The sequence below is a fragment of the Petaurus breviceps genome, unplaced genomic scaffold (genome assembly GCF_028583685.1).
Source record: "Petaurus breviceps papuanus isolate PSGF00001 unplaced genomic scaffold, PetGlider_PUasm1.0 90603, whole genome shotgun sequence".
In the NCBI taxonomy this organism is placed as follows: domain Eukaryota; kingdom Metazoa; phylum Chordata; class Mammalia; order Diprotodontia; family Petauridae; genus Petaurus; species Petaurus breviceps.
The window spans coordinates 4,677,402-4,689,945 of NW_027187284.1; the positions used below are offsets into that span (position 1 = coordinate 4,677,402).

Genomic DNA, 12,544 nt, shown 5'->3' on the forward strand with positions numbered 1-12,544 from the left:
ATATATATATATATATATATATATATATATATATATATATATATATACACACACACACACACACACACATGCATATTTGAATATTTTATTTCAAAACTTTGAATTCCAGATTCATTCCCTTCCTCCCTTGTCACCCAACCTTACTGGGAAGATAAGCAGTTCAGTATAGGATGTACATGTGTGGCTAATTCAAAACAATAGCATAGTAGATATATTGTAAATGACTGACTATATTTCCCTCTCTCCTATCCCACCTCCCACTTGTTCTATTCTCTACTTTGATCCATCTCTTTTCAAAAGTGGGTACTCAAGGCTTCCCTCCCCCCACCCAGGCCTTCCCTGCCTTCCATCATACCCCTCTCCCTTCCCCACCTACTCTCCTGTAGGGTGAGACAACCTATTTAGTGTGTATTTCATTCCCTCCTCAAGCCGAATTCAATAGGAATAAGGGTGACCCATTCCCTATTCCCTTCCTATTCTTCCCCTACATTGTAACCATTTTCCCTTGCCTCTTCTGTATGATATAGTTTACCCCAATCTGTCTCTCCCCATCTCCTATCATTATATTCCTCTAACCTTTTAATTTCACCTTTTAAATATCATCCCTTCCTGTTAAATTTGTCCTGTGGCCTCTATCTATGTATAATTGTAAACATACATACACACATTGACATATGTATTCATATGCCCACATACCCTCATATACAGACATATATATTCCCTTCAACTACTGAGAAAAGTTTCATAAGTTACAATTATTGTTTTTCCATGTAGGAATGTAAATAGTACAAGTTTGATAAGTTCCTTATGATTTCTTTTCCCTGTTAACCTTCTCATGCTTTTCTTGCTTCTTGTATCTGAATGGCAAATTTTCTGTTCAAATCTCATTTTTTTCAGCAAGAATGCTTGAAAGTCCTTTATTCCACTGAATGACCATATATTCCACTGAAACATGATACTCAGTTTTGCTGGGTAGGTGACACTTGGTTTTAATCCCAGCTTGTTTGACTTCCAGAATATCATATTCCAATCCCTTCAATCCCTCAGTGTAGAAGCTGCCAGATCCTGGGTTATCCTGATTGTGTTTCCAGAATATTCAAATTGTTTCTTCCTGGATGATTGTAATATTCTTTCCTAAATCAAGGAATTCAGGAACCTGGCTATAATATTTCTAGGAGTTTTCTTTTGGGGATCTTTTTCAGCAGGTGATTGGTGGATTCTTTCAACCTATTTTTTGCCCTCTGATTCTAAAACATCAGGACAGTTTTCTTCGAGAACTTCCTGGAGGATGATTTCTAGGTTCTTACTTTGATCATGGCTTTCAGGTAGTCCAATAATTTTTAAATTATCTCTACTAGATCTATTTTCTATTTCAGTGGTTTTTCCCATGAGATATTTCACATTGCCTTCTCTTCTTTCATTTGTTTCGATCTGTTTAATAGCATCTTGATTTCTCATAATGTCATTAGCTTCCATTTGCTCCAGTCTAATTCTGAAGCCATGATTCCCCTCATTGAGCTTTTGTGATTCTTTTTCCATCTGGCAAATTCTACTTTTTAAGGTGTTCTTCTCCTCATCACCTTTTTGAACCTATTTTGCCATTTGAGTCAGTCAGTTTTTTAAAGTGATATTTTCCTCAGTCAGGCTGTTGTCTCTAATTTCATAATTTTCTTTCATTGTTCTCATTTCTCTTCCCAATTTTTTCTCCACTTCTTTTATCTGCTTCTTAAGGTCCTCTTTGGACTGTAACCAGCTCGTATTTTCCTTTGAAGCTTTTGGTGCAGGAGTTCTGACTTCACTGTCTTCCTCCTGTTCCATGCTTTGATCCTTTTTGTCCCCAAAATAGGAGTGTAAAGTTGGAATCTTCTGACTGCTTTGTTTCCTTTGCCTGCTAATCTTGCTACTTAATTACTTGATTTTGGGGCTTTTTTCCACAGTAGGACTCTGCCACGAGACAGGCGAGCTTTCATCCCTAACGCTGGGTTTTTCGCAGCTTCAGGAGTTATTAGATGGGTGCCCTCTCTGAAGTCTCCACATACTCTGGCAAGATGGACACACACACACACCAGGACCTCCACCCCAGACTGCAATCCAGATCCAAGCAGGTTAAAGCAAGAGCGATTACCCCTCAGACTGGTGCTTGGTCCCCCTACACTCTCTAGGACAGGAGCTGAAGCTGCCACATGGTGCAGGCTGGCTGTGTGGGTACTTCATTTGATTCTCGCCCCTGGGGGCAAAAGCCAAGCCCTCCCACTTACTTGTTCCAAAGTCCATACTGCACTGACCTCTCACTTTGTCCTTCACATCTGTGTGTTCATAAATCTGGAAACTGCTACACCTGTTGCTGATCTGGAGTCTCTCTGGCCTAGGCTGGTCAGGCCCACCATAGGGCTGTGCTCCGCTCCCAGATTGGTGAGCTGGCCAATTCCTGCTGACCTGCTGGGCTGTCCTCAGCGGGAGGTTAGCTTCTCTGTATGATTTTGTGGGTTCTGCAGCTCCAAAGTTTGTTTAGAGTCCCCTTTTACATGGATTGGGGAAGGTGGAAGCCCGAGCATTGGGGAGGTCATGCTTCTACTCTGCCATCTTGGTTCCGCCTTCTTCATAATTCTTTATGTAAAGTTGAATTTGGTTAATGAAAATTTACTTACAGCAAGAACTGTCCACATTGTTTGGTCAGAGGTTATACAAAACTTTTTAATCCTTTGAGTATAGTTCAAAACACTTCTGCAGTATGTTTGACTGTTTCACAAATCTAACAACAGTACATTAGTGTCTCAATTATTCCATATGCCCTCCAGAATTTTTCATTTTCTTTTCCAGTCATGTTAGTCAATCTGACAGGCAGCTAAGTTGGCACAGTGGATAAAGTGTGAGTTCTGGATCCAGGAAGATTCAGCTTTCTGAGTTGAAATCTGGTTTCACACATTTACTAGCTGTGTGACCCTGGGCAAGGCACTTAACTCTGTTTGCTTTGGTTTCCTCATCTTTGAAATGAGCTGGAGAAGGAAATGGAAAGTCACCCCATTATCTTTGCCAAGAAAACCCAACAAGTCATGAAGAATAGGATATGTTCTCCTAATTTACTTCTGATATCTCCCTTTATATTTAAATCTTGTATCCATTTTATCTTATCTTGGTTTATGTTATATGATGTGGTATAGGTATATGAAATCTATGCCTAAATACTTCAAATTTCCTTTCCAGGTTTGTAAGCAATTTTTATCAAGTAATTAGTTCTTATCCCCAAAATTAAGATCTTTCAATTCATAAAACTCTAGATTTCTATTTACTATTGTGTATTCTATATCTGACTTATTTCAGTGATGCACTACTCTTTTTCTGATCTAATACTAGATTATTTTGATGATTATAACTTAGTAATATAATTAGAAATTTAATTCTGCTAGGCTACTTTCCTTCATTTTTTTTAACTTTGATTCCCTTGATTTTCTTGAGCTTTTGATCATTCAGATGAATTTTGTTCTTTTTTTCTCTGGTTCTATAAAATAATTTTTGGTAGTGTGATTGGTATACCACTGAATAAGTAAATTGATGTAAGTAGAACTGTCAGTTTTATTATATTAGCTCTGGTTACCCATGAGGTATTAAGATCTCTCTAAATATTTACTTCACTTATTATTTTTCTCAAGAGTGTTTAATAATTATGTTAATATAGGCCCTGGTTTTATCTTGGTGGGTATATTCCTACATATTTTATACAGTTTGCAGTTATTTTAAATAGGATTTTTATTTCTAATAGAATTATGAATTCTATAATATTCTATTATTTCTAATATATATATATATAAATGCATACAATTTATCAAGGTTTATGTTATATCCTATAAAACTGTTAAAGTGATTAATTATTTCAGGTCTTTTTAGTTGATTCTCTAGAATATTCTTTTTTTTTTCTTTTTGGAGGGCAATTGGGGTTAAGTGCTTTGCTCAAGGTCACATGGCTAAGTTTTGTGATAAGTGTCTGAGACTTTATTTGAACTCAGGTCCTCCTGACTCCAAGGCTAGTCGTCTATTCATTGTGCCACCTAGCCATGCCCTCTCTAGCATATTCTAATTATACCATCATATTATCTGCATAGAGTAATATTTTTGTTAACATACTACTTTTATTCCTCTAATTTATTTTTCTTGTCTTATTGCAATAACTAATATTTCTAATATAATATTGAATAATAGTGGTTAATAATGGACATTTTGTTTCACTTTGATCTTACAGGAAAACTTCAAGTTTATCCCTGATATAGATATTTTCTTCTATATTTAGGTAGATACTACTGCTTCTACTACTGCTACTATTACTACTACCAATTATGATGATGATGATGATGATGATGATGATGATGATGATGATGATGATGATGATGATGATGATGATGTTTTTGGAGGGGGGGGTAGGAAATTTGGGTTAAGTGACTTTTCCAAGGTCACTCAGCTAGTTGTTTTGTGTTAAACATCTTAAGACGGATTTGAACTCAAGTCCTCCTAACTCCAGGGCCACTGCTCTATTTGCCATGTAGCTACTTCATACTACTTATTATTTTAATAAATATTTCATTGATTCTTTTGCCTTTCAGTGTTTTAAATAGGAATGATTATTATATGTTTTTGAAATATTTTTTTGCATCTGATTATATGGTCATATGATATTTCCTGTTTTTCTATTTTTGGAGGAAATTATGTAACCTTCCAAATACTAAAGTAAGCTAGAAATACTGGTATAAAACCCCCTGATATAGTATGATCTTTGTGATATGTTGCTATAATCTCCTTACTACTATTTTGTTCAAACTTTTTGCATTGATATTCCTTATGGGATTTGACTTATGCATATATTTATCTGTTTCTTTTTTCTCTCCGTGGTTTAGGTATCAAAAACATATTTATATCATTAAAGGAATTTACTAAGACTCATTATTTACCTATTTTCCTTGCAAATAGTTTATATAGTATTGGTATTTATTGTTCCTTATATTTTGTTGGAATTCATGTATGGATCTATCTGGTTCTGGGTTTTTGTTTTTTTTTTTTTTTTCCGTAGGCACCTGTAGCAGCCAATAGCATAGTATACTCAGGATGGTTGGTAGCACAGGTCCTTTTATGTGCTTTTCTAAAGAAAAGCAACTCAACAGAGTTTAAAAACTTTACTTTATTCAAACTTAAATCATTTACCTAGTTCAACGGGAAAAGTCAGAACCCACAACTTCTGAGAAAATGCAAAGAGAAGTTACAAGCAGGCAACAAAATACAGACAGAGAAAATAACACAATTTAACAGACCAACAGAAAAGGCTTCTGGTTGTCTAACTATCACATACCAACATAGTTAGTTACCAGAGAGACAAGCACCAAAATCTGGGTTTTCAAAGAATGGTGCTCAACAGTTGCCCAAAATTTCAACTGGCCAAGTGACACTACTCTTCTCATAAGTAAGCCCCAAACCACACCTCACTTCAGAGGTATATAGAGCTATCTTTTTTCACTATAATTATAGATAGATTTTCTTAATTTGTCTGTATAAACCACCTATTCATATCTTTGACCACTTAACTATTAAGAAATGGCTCTTATTTCTATATATTCAACTGTTTTCCATATGAAACTTTGAGAAGTGAACTGTTTATCAGATAAACTCACTTTAAACTTGTTTTCTCACTAATGTTTATGAACAATGTTTTTCCCTCCATCCTATTTTCCCCCTCTTTATCCCACTCTTCCTCACCTTTCATCCTGCCTATTCTCCAATGTACTTCACATTTGATTTCCATTTTCCCCAAACTGCTGTCTTTTCTCTCAGCTCCTCCCCCTTCCAATGTCCCATTCCTTTCTGCTTTCATCTATGCTGAGAAAGATCTCTACACCCACCTAAGTGTATATTATTAAGGTTTATGTGCTAGCCTCTATTCCTCCCCATATTCCCTTCCACTGCAAAATCTCTTTCAGGTAACTTTTGTGTTGTATAATTTATAAGATTCTACATTTACCTTTCCCATTCTCCAAGTGCATTCTTCTCTCTTATTTTTAAGGTAATAATAATATAACAGACTTACACCTCGGTTTAGTGTATTTGCATATACCTTCTAACTTCTGTATAGAGATAAAGATTTTAGGAGTTATAAATAGGAATGTAGGAATACAAACACTTCAAGACTATTGAATCCTATATAATTTCTCCTTCCTGTTTACCTTTTGATTATGATACTTTTGAATATTGTTTTGAAAGTCAAATTTTCTATTCAGCTTTGGTCTTTACATGAGGAATGCTTGAAAGTCCTCTATTTCATTCAACATCCATTTTTTACCTAAAAGGTTACAGTCAGTTTTGATGGATGCATGATTCTTTGGTGTAATCTTAGCTCCTTTTTCATACAGAATTTCATATTCCAAGTGTTCTGATACTTTAAGGTAAAAGTTGTTAAGTCTTGTGTTATCTTCACTCTGGCTCCACAATATTTGAAGTATTTCTTTTTTATTGCTTGTAATTTTTTTTCCTTGATCTTTGAGGTTGAGAATTTGGCTTTAATATTCTTGTGAGTTTTAATCTCAGGATTTCTTTAAGGAATTCATTGGTGATATTTTAAATTTCTCTTTTGCCCTCTGGTTCTAGAATACCAGGTCAGTTTTCCTTGATTATTCCTTGAAAGATGTTATCTAGGATCTCTCTTTTATCATGGCTTTCAGGTAATACAATAATTCTTAAATTATCTCTCCTTGCTCTATTTTCCAGATTAGTTTCTTCGTCTAATAAGATATTTCACATTCTCTTCCACTTTTCATTCCTTTGATTTTGTTTGACTGTTTCTTGATTTCTCATAAAGACATTAGGTTATATGTATGCAATTCTAACTTATATGGAACTTTTTCTTCAGTGAGCTTTTTACCTCCTTTTCCTTTTGGCCCATTCTATTTGGAAGGAATCCTTTTCTTCAGTGAATTTTTGTATTTATTTATTTTTTCAATTTCGCCAATTCTGTTTTTGAAGAAATTCTTCTCTTTGGATTTTTGTGCCTCTTTTACCATTTGACTTTTTCTGTTTTTAAGGTGTTATTTTCTTCAGCAGTTTTGTGCTTCCTTTACCAAGTTCTTATTTTGTTTTGTTTTGTTTTTACAACACTGTTATTTCTCTTCCTCATTTTTTTCTATGCATCTTTTACTTGATAAAAAAAATCCTTTTTTTATCTCTTCCATGGCCTGGGACCAATCCACGATTTTCTTTGGGGCTTTGGGTGTAGAAATTTTGATTTTGTTGTGTTCTTCCAAACGGGAAGGAGCCATGTCCAAAAGTTCAGGCTTTTTGTTCAGTTGTTTTCAGAGGCATTTCTGTGGAACTATATGTTTTTGGCTCTTCCAAGGTGTTATGATCTAGGAGAGGTATGTTTACTACTCTCCTACTCTGTGCTGCTTTGTGAGTGACCACAAACACTTTTCAGCCCTTGTACTTGAACCAGGGTACCTGTATCCCAATTTCTACAAGTTCTGCTGTGCTAGGGCTGTGACCCAGATACACTTATTAACAATGCAACAGACTCCTGACCCTGCTGCTGGCAAAGGGACTCTTGCAAATCTCCTTCTAACTTAATTTTCAGTCACCTTACCATCTGTGGGTAAGGAGTCTGGAAACCATTGCTACCATTGATTCAGCCACACCAAGGACTGCATCTGGTTTGCTGGTGTCAAGTCTATGCTGGCCTTGCTTTCACTTAACTATACTCATCTCTCACCATGGTATAACAGACTTTCCTGCAGACTTTCTTATTTGTCTTGGTCTCGAAAATTGTTCACTTTGTCTTTGTATACATTCTGCCACTCTAGAATTTATTCAGAGTAATTATTTACAGTTATTTATGTTTGTTTATCCAAGAGCTTAGGTGAATTTACTACATTATTAGGTGTCTTTATTCCACTATGTTGGCTCTGCCTCCTGCTTTCTTTATTTTCATTCTTTTATATTATATGTGTTCTTTTTTGCAACACAATTATGTGGAAATATGTTTCCATGTGTTTGATACATGACAAATTGCTTCCTTCTCAAGAGGAAGATACATAGGGAGGGGGGAGACAACAAGGAATGTAATATAAAATATTTTTGTATGTTATTAGGAAATATTTAATAAAATAAAAAAATAAATTTTTTTATATAATGTCTAGGTTTTTTTTTCTTTTTCATGGCTTTTGGGTGTCCTAAAAACTCTTATATTATTTTTTTATTGATGTATATTTTTTGTATAAATTTGTGAGATATTTCATACTTTTTTCATTTTTTCACTTTTTATTGTTCTTTAATTTCTCATGGATTCATTATCTTCCACTTTGAAAATTTCAGTTTTTATTCAATTATTGTCTTCCATGAGTTTTGTACCTCTTTTTTTCATTTGTCCAGTACCACTTTTTAATTTATTTTTATTAATTCATTCATTTTTAGTTTTCAACATTCACTCTCATAAGATTTTGAGTTCCAAATTTTATCCGCATCTCTCCCCTTACCCAACTCAAGAGAGTGTACATTCTGAATAATCCTTCCACCCATTTGTCCTCCCTTCTATCCCCCCTGTCCCCTCTCTTATCCCCTTTCCTTCTATTTTCCTGTAGGGAAAGATAGGTTTCTATCTACCATTACCTGTATATCTTATTTCCCAGTTCCATGTAAAATTTCCCAGTTCCATTCATTTTTAAAACTTTGAGTTCCATGGCTGCAAGGTGGCACAGTTAATGGAGCACTAATTCTGGACTAAGGAGGACCTGAGTTCAAATCTTTCCTCAGACAGTTAACATTTACTAGTCATATGACCTTGGCCAAGTCACTTAACCCCAACTGCCCTGCCCTCCTCCCTCAAAAAAGCAAAGCAAATCAAAACAAAACAAAAAAGAAAAATAAACAAAACTTTGAGTTCCACATTCTCTACCTTCCTCCTTCCACACCAATCCTTATTTTGAAGGCAAGTAATTCAATAAAAGTTGTACATGTGTAGTACAGCAAAACACTTTCGAAACAGTCATGTTGTGAAAGGCTAACTATATTCCTCTGATCCTATCCCATTCTCCATTAATACTATTCTCTTCTTTGACTCTTCCCCTTCCCCAAAAGATTTACTTCTGATTACCCACTTACTCTCAATTGCCCTCCCTTCTATAATCCCTCCTCTCTTATCTCCTTTCCCCCTGCTTTTCCATAAGGTAAAAATGTGATGAGAGTAAGATTCACTCATTACCTATCACCTCCCTTTCCCCTCAAAAATAAAATGTTTTTCTTGCCTCTTTTATGTGAGATAATTTATTCCATTCTACCTCTCCATTTCTCCTCCCAGTTCATTCCTTTCTTATCCCTTAATTTAATTTTTTAGATATCATCCCTTCATATTCAACTCATCCTGTGCCACCTATCTATGTCTATATGTATATCTCTATCTGTATCTATCTAATCTATATCTGCATCTATAATATATACTATATATGTGTATACATATATAAACTCATACATACCTACATGCATAATACTGAGAAAAGTTTCATTATTTACAAATATCATCTTTCCACGTTGGAATATAAACAGTTCAACATTACTAAGTTCATTACAATTTCTCTTTCCTGTTTACCTTTTCATGCTTCTCTTGAATCGTGTATTTGAAAGTCAAATTTTTTATTCAGCTCTGGTCTTTTATTTTTTTTTATCAGTTGAAACAATTTTATTTCGCAGTTGCCTTTAAAATCATAAAGACAATATATTCTTCATATAAAAACAGTAGTGCTGATACCCCATTCTTTCTAGAAAATGATTACATCTTCCCTTTTCAAGAAAATGCATCCAGTTATAACCTTTTAGTTAGGTTTCTTGGAAAAATCATTGCAGGACTGATTCCTATGAACATCTCATTCTGTAGCTCTGCATCTTGCTGAAAGTGTACATACTAACTGCCATGTGGACAGAAGGCCTCTTTTTAGACTTGCTGACATAGACATAGCCTGGCTTAGACTGATAAATGCCATGGGCTCATCAGCCTTCTCTGCAGGTTCCTCAGCAGGATGAGCAGGCTGTGCTTTTCTCTGTGGTCTTTCTTCAAAACCTTCCAGGAAAGGAGACACGTCATCATCATGATAGATAATGAACTCCAAGTTTTTCCCAACAATTCCAATGGAAAGACTCTTTGTAGTCAGGTCTTGTTCTGCAGGAAGTGTTTCCTGTAAGGCATGAAGACCATGTTTCACCAGCTCATTCAAATTCTAGTCACAGAACTTGGACATACATCTCTCCAAGTAAGTACTGGCAGACTGAGAACGGGCTCCAATGGACATAGCCTGACAGTCAAAGTAGTTTGCAGACAGACAGGTCTGAAAGATATGGGGACCCATATCATCATAACCAGCAATGAGCAATCCCAAGCCATTTGGTCTCCAGCCATAACACTGTGTTGGTATCTGGGTCTTGCTTCCAATTAGAGACACTAGGTGAGACACTGGAAGAGGTTGGTCAAACAGAAAGCTAGAATCCAGACATTCGTGATGCATGAAGTTGCACAAGAGCCTAGCATCAGCAGTGAGCCCAGCAATTGAGATTCCAATATGATTATCAACATGTAGAATTTTTTTTCTGATGAGCTGCCAGTTCTGACTGTGCCCTTTTCAAAGCAACCAGTACAGCATGGGTTTTGGATTTCAGGCCCACAGTAGCTGAGACTTGTTTGACAGCTTCCATTGCATATTCTATTTGATGAATTCTGCCATGAGAGCTCCAAACAGTGACATCATTGTCATACTGGTTTCGAAATATTTTGTAGGCACTGGAGGAGCGGAAACCTCTAGTGGAGTAGCAGGACCAGGCAACACGGCTGCTGCTGCTAGGAGAACACAGCTCTGGTCTTTTAATCAAGAATGCTTCGAAGACCTCTATATCACTGAATGTCCATTTTGCCCCCTGAAATATTATATTCAGTTGTTCTGAGTAGGTAATTATTGACTTTAATGCTAGCTCATCTGACCTCCAGAATATCATATTCTAAGCCCTCTCATCCTTTAATGTAGAAGCTGCTAAATATTGTGTTTCCTCAATATTAGAATTATTTCTTTCAGTTTGCTTACAATATTTTTCCATGACATGGAAACTCTGAAATTTTATTAAAATATTCCCAGGAGTTTACCTTTTGGGATCTCTTTCAGGAGGTAATCAGTGCATTCTTTCAATATTTTTTTTCTCCTGGTTATAGAATATCAGGGAAGTTTTCCTTGATCTTTTCTTGAAAGATGATATTTAGCATTTATTTTTGATCATGGCTTTCATGTAGTCCAATGATTTTTAAAATATCTCTGCTGAATCTATTTTCCAGGTCAGCTGATTTTCCATTGAAATATTTTGCATTGTTTTCTATTTTTGTCATTCTTTCATTTTTGTTTTATTTTTCCTTGAAGTCCTTAAAGTCCTTAGCTTCTATTTCCTCCTTTTTAATTTTTTTTTTTTTTTGCCTTTTGGAGGGCAATTGGGGTTAAGTAACTTGCCCAAGGTTACACGGCTAGTTTTTTCTGTGGGTGTTAAGTGTTTGGGGCTGGAACCGAATTCAGGTTCTCCTGGCTCCAGAGCCAACACTTTACTCACTGAAGCACCTAGCCGCCCCAAGCTCCTTTTTAATTTTTAAGGAATTATTTTCTTCAGTGAGGTTTTGGACCATTATTTCCATTTGGAGAACTCTAGTTTTTAAGGCATTCTTTGACTTCCTCATTGACTTTTTGTATTTCTTTATCCATTTGAGTTAGTCTATTTCCATTTGAGTTAGTCTGGCTGTTATTTTCTTCAGCAATTTTGTGGATCTTCTTTAGCAAGCTCTTAACTCACTTTTCATGATTTTATTGGATCACTCTCATTTCTCTTCCCAATTTTCCCTCTATTTCTCTTACTTGATTTTCAAAAATGTTATGGAACTCTTCTATGACCTATGACCAATTCGTGTTTTCCTTGGCAGCTTTGGATGTAATAGCTGTGACTTTGTTAACTTCTTTTGGTTTTATATTTTGATTTTTCTTGTCACCACTGTAACATTCCATAGTCTGGTATTTTCCACTGTTTGCTCATTTTCCCCACCAATTATTTTATTTTTTAACTCCTTGCTAAGGTAGGTCTCTGCTTCTATTGTGTAGGTTATACTGTCCCAAGCTTCAAGGGTTTTGTGCAACTATTTTCATAGATATTTCTAGGTATCTGTAAATGTTCAGGTATTCCAAGGTTGTATGTGGAAGAAAAGAGGCTCCTGGTCTTTGCTTTTTTTCTGTGAGTGGCCACAAGCACTCTTTTCTGAATTGAAACTATAAGGATTATTCCCTCTCCACTGCCAGCATGAGCTCTGCCATTTCAGCACTCCTCCTCACTCCAGCTGCACCACCCAAGACTGGGACGCATATCCAACCATTGGCAAAGCAAGAGAATCCTGCTTCTGCACCACCAAAGAGATCCTTGCAATCCTCATCTGATCAGGCACTATATCCCACCACCATCTGTGGGCAGAACCCTCTGGAAGTAACCACTGCCAATGCTTTCACTGCTG

The 12,544-nt window shown here is 35.8% G+C and overlaps 1 pseudogene; it reads right to left on the reverse strand.

Annotated features, from left to right (window-relative positions):
• Window positions 1-9,670: 9,670 nt before the first annotated feature.
• Window positions 9,671-10,853, reverse strand: LOC138142767 (proteasome subunit alpha type-1 pseudogene; annotated as a pseudogene).
• Between the last annotated feature and the right edge of the window lie 1,691 nt (window positions 10,854-12,544).